Source organism: Schistocerca piceifrons, chromosome 3 (assembly GCF_021461385.2).
Source record: "Schistocerca piceifrons isolate TAMUIC-IGC-003096 chromosome 3, iqSchPice1.1, whole genome shotgun sequence".
Lineage (NCBI taxonomy): Eukaryota > Metazoa > Arthropoda > Insecta > Orthoptera > Acrididae > Schistocerca > Schistocerca piceifrons.
In genome coordinates, this window is record NC_060140.1 from 266791555 (window position 1) to 266799012 (window position 7458).

A 7458-nucleotide genomic window follows, 5' to 3' on the forward strand; every position below is an offset into this window, starting at 1 on the left:
GAGGTGGTGGGTGGCGGCAGGAAGGGCATCCGGCCACCACTTCAATTAACCACGCCAAATCCGATCCTAACCATGCCGACCATGCGGAAACTGCTGCAGGATAAGGCATAAGCGAAAGAAGAAGAAAAAGAAGATTCCACATCTCCTCTATCACAAACATATTATCATCTGCAAATACTAACAACACAGTTCAAAAAAAAAAAAAGAATTTCGCTAATATATAGGCGCTAATACATGGCTGCTATACTTTTTATGTGTTTACTGTCCAATCCATCATGACAGTTAGGCAGGTGTACGAGGTGGTGGGTGGCGGCAGGAAGGGCATCCGGCCACCACTTCAATTAACCACGCCAAATCCGATCCTAACCGTGCCGACCGTGTGGAAACTGCTGCAGGATAAGGCATAAGCGAAAGAAGAAGAAAAAGAAGATTCCACATCTCCTCTATCACAAACATATTATCATCTGCAAATACTAACAACACAGTTCAAAAAAAAAAAGAATTTCGCTAATATATAGGCGCTAATACATGGCTGCTATACTTTTTATGTGTTTACTGTCCAATCCATCATGACAGTTAGGCAGGTGTACGAGGTGGTGGGTGGCGGCAGGAAGGGCATCCGGCCACCACTTCAATTAACCACGCCAAATCCGATCCTAACCGTGCCGACCGTGCGGAAACTGCTGCAGGATAAGGCATAAGCGAAAGAAGAAGAAAAAGAAGATTCCACATCTCCTCTATCACAAACATATTATCATCTGCAGATACTAACAACACAGTTCAAAAAAAAAAAGAATTCCGCTAATATATAGCAGCTAATACATGGCTGCTATACTTTTTATGTGTTTACTGTCCAATCCATCATGACAGTTAGGCAGGTGTACGAGGTGGTGGGTGGCGGCAGGAAGGGCATCCGGCCACCGCTTCAATTAACCACGCCAAATCCGATCTTAACCGTGCCGACCATGCGGAAACTGCTGCAGGATAAGGCATAAGCGAAAGAAGAAGAAAAAGAAGATTCCACATCTCCTCTATCACAAACATATTATCATCTGCAAATACTAACAACACAGTTCAAAAAAAAAAAGAATTTCGCTAATATATAGGCGCTAATACATGGCTGCTATACTTTTTATGTGTTCACTGTCCAATCAATCATGACAGTTAGGCAGGTGTACGAGGTGGTGGGTGGCGGCAGGAAGGGCATCCGGCCACCACTTCAATTAACCACGCCAAATCCAATCCTAACCGTGCCGACCGTGTGGAAACTGCTGCAGGATAAGGCATAAGCGAAAGAAGAAGAAAAAGAAGATTCCACATCTCCTCTATCACAAACATATTATCATCTGCAAATACTAACAACACAGTTCAAAAAAAAAAAGAATTTCGCTAATATATAGGCGCTAATACATGGCTGCTATACTTTTTATGTGTTTACTGTCCAATCCATCATGACAGTTAGGCAGGTGTACGAGGTGGTGGGTGGCGGCAGGAAGGGCATCCGGCCACCACTTCAATTAACCACGCCAAATCCGATCCTAACCGTGCCGACCGTGCGGAAACTGCTGCAGGATAAGGCATAAGCGAAAGAAGAAGAAAAAGAAGATTCCACATCTCCTCTATCACAAACATATTATCATCTGCAAATACTAACAACACAGTTCAAAAAAAAAAAAGAATTTCGCTAATATATAGGCGCTAATACATGGCTGCTATACTTTTTATGTGTTTACTGTCCAATCCATCATGACAGTTAGGCAGGTGTACGAGGTGGTGGGTGGCGGCAGGAAGGGCATCAGGCCACCACTTCAATTAACCACGCCAAATCCGATCCTAACCGTGCCGACCGTGTGGAAACTGCTGCAGGATAAGGCATAAGCGAAAGAGGAAGAAAAAGAAGATTCCACATCTCCTCTATCACAAACATATTATCATCTGCAAATACTAACAACAGTTCAAAAAAAAAAAGAATTTCGCTAATATATAGGCGCTAATACATGGCTGCTATACTTTTTATGTGTTTATTGTCCAATCCATCATGACAGTTAGGCAGGTGTACGAGGTGGTGGGTGGCGGCAGGAAGGGCATCCGGCCACCACTTCAATTAACCACGCCAAATCCGATCCTAATCGTGCCGACCGTGTGGAAACTGCTGCAGGATAAGGCATAAGCGAAAGAAGAAGAAAAAGAAGATTCCACATCTCCTCTATCACACACATATTATCATCTGCAAATACTAACAACACAGTTCAAAAAAAAAAAAGAATTTCGCTAATATATAGGCGCTAATACATGGCTGCTATACTTTTTATGTGTTTACTGTCCAATCCATCATGACAGTTAGGCAGGTGTACGAGGTGGTGGGTGGCGGCAGGAAGGGCATCCGGCCACCACTTCAATTAACCACGCCAAATCCGATCCTAACCGTGCCGACCGTGCGGAAACTGCTGCAGGATAAGGCATAAGCGAAAGAAGAAGAAAAAGAAGATTCCACATCTCCTCTATCACAAACATTATATCATCAGCAAATACTAACAACACAGTTCAAAAAAAAAAAAGAATTTCGCTAATATATAGGCGCTAATACATGGCTGCTATACTTTTTATGTGTTTACTGTCCAATCCATCATGACAGTTAGGCAGGTGTACGAGGTGGTGGGTGGCGGCAGGAAGGGCATCCGGCCACCACTTCAATTAACCACGCCAAATCCGATCCTAACCGTGCCGACCGTGTGGAAACTGCTGCAGGATAAGGCATAAGCGAAAGAGGAAGAAAAAGAAGATTCCACATCTCCTCTATCACAAACATATTATCATCTGCAAATACTAACAACAGTTCAAAAAAAAAAAGAATTTCGCTAATATATAGGCGCTAATACATGGCTGCTATACTTTTTATGTGTTTATTGTCCAATCCATCATGACAGTTAGGCAGGTGTACGAGGTGGTGGGTGGCGGCAGGAAGGGCATCCGGCCACCACTTCAATTAACCACGCCAAATCCGATCCTAATCGTGCCGACCGTGTGGAAACTGCTGCAGGATAAGGCATAAGCGAAAGAAGAAGAAAAAGAAGATTCCACATCTCCTCTATCACACACATATTATCATCTGCAAATACTAACAACACAGTTCAAAAAAAAAAAAGAATTTCGCTAATATATAGGCGCTAATACATGGCTGCTATACTTTTTATGTGTTTACTGTCCAATCCATCATGACAGTTAGGCAGGTGTACGAGGTGGTGGGTGGCGGCAGGAAGGGCATCCGGCCACCACTTCAATTAACCACGCCAAATCCGATCCTAACCGTGCCGACCATGCGGAAACTGCTGCAGGATAAGGCATAAGCGAAAGAAGAAGAAAAAGAAGATTCCACATCTCCTCTATCACAAACATATTATCATCTGCAAATACTAACAACACAGTTCAAAAAAAAAAAGAATTTCTCTAATATATAGGCGCTAATACATGGCTGCTATACTTTTTATGTGTTTACTGTCCAATCCATCATGACAGTTAGGCAGGTGTACGAGGTGGTGGGTGGCGGCAGGAAGGGCATCCGGCCACCACTTCAATTAACCACGCCAAATCCGATCCTAACCGTGCCGACCGTGTGGAAACTGCTGCAGGATAAGGCATAAGCGAAAGAAGAAGAAAAAGAAGATTCCACATCTCCTCTATCACAAACATATTATCATCTGCAAATACTAACAACACAGTTCAAAAAAAAAAAAAGAATTTCGCTAATATATAGGCGCTAATACATGGCTGCTATACTTTTTATGTGTTTACTGTCCAATCCATCATGACAGTTAGGCAGGTGTACGAGGTGGTGGGTGGCGGCAGGAAGGGCATCCGGCCACCACTTCAATTAACCACGCCAAATCCGATCCTAACCGTGCCGACCGTGCGGAAACTGCTGCAGGATAAGGCATAAGCGAAAGAAGAAGAAAAAGAAGATTCCACATCTCCTCTATCACAAACATATTATCATCTGCAAATACTAACAACACAGTTCAAAAAAAAAAAGAATTTCGCTAATATATAGGCGCTAATACATGGCTGCTATACTTTTTATGTGTTTACTGTCCAATCCATCATGACAGTTAGGCATGTGTACAAGGTGGTGGATGGCAGCAGGAAGGGCATCCGGCCACCACTTCAATTAACCACGCCAAATCCGATCCTAACCGTGCCGACCGTGCGGAAACTGCTGCAGGATAAGGCATAAGCGAAAGAAGAAGAAAAAGAAGATTCCACATCTCCTCTATCACAAACATATTATCATCTGCAAATACTAACAACACAGTTCAAAAAAAAAAAAGAATTTCGCTAATATATAGGCGCTAATACATGGCTGCTATACTTTTTATGTGTTTACTGTCCAATCCATCATGACAGTTAGGCAGGTGTACGAGGTGGTGGGTGGCGGCAGGAAGGGCATCCGGCCACCACTTCAATTAACCACGCCAAATCCGATCCTAACCGTGCCGACCGTGCGGAAACTGCTGCAGGATAAGGCATAAGCGAAAGAAGAAGAAAAAGAAGATTCCACATCTCCTCTATCACAAACATATTATCATCTGCAAATACTAACAACACAGTTCAAAAAAAAAAAGAATTTCGCTAATATATAGGCGCTAATACATGGCTGCTATACTTTTTATGTGTTTACTGTCCAATCCATCATGACAGTTAGGCAGGTGTACGATGTGGTGGGTGGCGGCAGGAAGGGCATCCGGCCACCACTTCAATTAACCACGCCAAATCCGATCCTAACCGTGCCGACCGTGTGGAAACTGCTGCAGGATAAAGCAAAAGCGAAAGAAGAAGAAAAAGAAGATTCCACATCTCCTCTATCACAAACATATTATCATCTGCAAATACTAACAACACAGTTCAAAAAAAAAAAGAATTTCGCTAATATATAGGCGCTAATACATGGCTGCTATACTTTTTATGTGTTTACTGTCCAATCCATCATGACAGTTAGGCAGGTGTACGAGGTGGTGGGTGGCGGCAGGAAGGGCATCCGGCCACCACTTCAATTAACCACACCAAATCCGATCCTAACCGTGCCGACCGTGCGGAAACTGCTGCAGGATAAGGCATAAGCGAAAGAAGAAGAAAAAGAAGATTCCACATCTCCTCTATCACAAACATATTATCATCTGCAAATACTAACAACACAGTTAAAAAAAAAAAGAATTTCACTAATATATAGGCGCTAATACATGGCTGCTATACTTTTTATGTGTTTACTGTCCAATCCATCATGACAGTTAGGCAGGTGTACGAGGTGGTGGGTGGCGGCAGGAAGGGCATCCGGCCACCACTTCAATTAACCACGCCAAATCCGATCCTATCCGTGCCGACCGTGCGGAAACTGCTGCAGGATAAGGCATAAGCGAAAGAAGAAGAAAAAGAAGATTCCACATCTCCTCTATCACAAACATATTATCATCTGCAAATACTAACAACACAGTTCAAAAAAAAAAAGTATTTCGCTAATATATAGGCGCTAATACATGGCTGCTATACTTTTTATGTGTTTACTGTCCAATCCATCATGACAGTTAGGCAGGTGTACGAGGTGGTGGGTGGCGGCAGGAAGGGCATCCGGCCACCACTTCAATTAACCACGCCAAATCCGATCCTAACCGTGCCGACCGTGCGGAAACGGCTGCAGGATAAGGCATAAGCGAAAGAAGAACAAAAAGAAGATTCCACATCTCCTCTATCACAAACATATTATCATCTGCAAATACTAACAACACAGTTAAAAAAAAAAAAAGAATTTCGCTAATATATAGGCGCTAATACATGGCTGCTATACTTTTTATGTGTTTACTGTCCAATCCATCATGACAGTTAGGCAGGTGTACGAGGTGGTGGGTGGCGGCAGGAAGGGCATCCGGCCACCACTTCAATTAACCACACCAAATCCGATCCTAACCGTGCCGACCGTGCGGAAACTGCTGCAGGATAAGGCATAAGCGAAAGAAGAAGAAAAAGAAGATTCCACATCTCCTCTATCACAAACATATTATCATCTGCAAATACTAACAACACAGTTAAAAAAAAAAAGAATTTCACTAATATATAGGCGCTAATACATGGCTGCTATACTTTTTATGTGTTTACTGTCCAATCCATCATGACAGTTAGGCAGGTGTACGAGGTGGTGGGTGGCGGCAGGAAGGGCATCCGGCCACCACTTCAATTAACCACGCCAAATCCGATCCTAACCGTGCCGACCGTGCGGAAACTGCTGCAGGATAAGGCATAAGCGAAAGAAGAAGAAAAAGAAGATTCCACATCTCCTCTATCACAAACATATTATCATCTGCAAATACTAACAACACAGTTAAAAAAAAAAAGAATTTCACTAATATATAGGCGCTAATACATGGCTGCTATACTTTTTATGTGTTTACTGTCCAATCCATCATGACAGTTAGGCAGGTGTACGAGGTAGTGGGTGGCGGCAGGAAGGGCATCCGGCCACCACTTCAATTAACCACGCCAAATCCGATCCTAACCGTGCCGACCGTGCGGAAACTGCTGCAGGATAAGGCATAAGCGAAAGAAGAAGAAAAAGAAGATTCCACATCTCCTCTATCACAAACATATTATCATCTGCAAATACTAACAACACAGTTAAAAAAAAAAAAGAATTTCGCTAATATATAGGCGCTAATACATGGCTGCTATACTTTTTATGTGATTACTGTCCAATCCATCATGACAGTTAGGCAGGTGTACGATGTGGTGCGTGGCGGCAGGAAGGGCATCCGGCCACCACTTCAATTAACCACGCCAAATCCGATCCTAACCGTGCCGACCGTGCGGAAACTGCTGCAGGATAAGGCATAAGCGAAAGAAGAAGAAAAAGAAGATTCCACATCTCCTCTATCACAAACATATTATCATCTGCAAATACTAACAACACAGTTCAAAAAAAAAAAGAATTTCGCTAATATATAGGCGCTAATACATGGCTGCTATACTTTTTATGTGTTTACTGTCCAATCCATCATGACAGTTAGGCAGGTGTACGAGGTGGTGGGTGGCGGCAGGAAGGGCATCCGGCCACCACTTCAATTAACCACACCAAATCCGATCCTAACCGTGCCGACCGTGCGGAAACTGCTGCAGGATAAGGCATAAGCGAAAGAAGAAGAAAAAGAAGATTCCACATCTCCTCTATCACAAACATATTATCATCTGCAAATACTAACAACACAGTTAAAAAAAAAAAAGAATTTCACTAATATATACGCGCTAATACATGGCTGCTATACTTTTTATGTGTTTACTGTCCAATCCATCATGACAGTTAGGCAGGTGTACGAGGTGGTGGGTGGCGGCAGGAAGGGCATCCGGCCACCACTTCAATTAACCACGCCAAATCCGATCCTAACCGTGCCGACCGTGCGGAAACTGCTGCAGGATAAG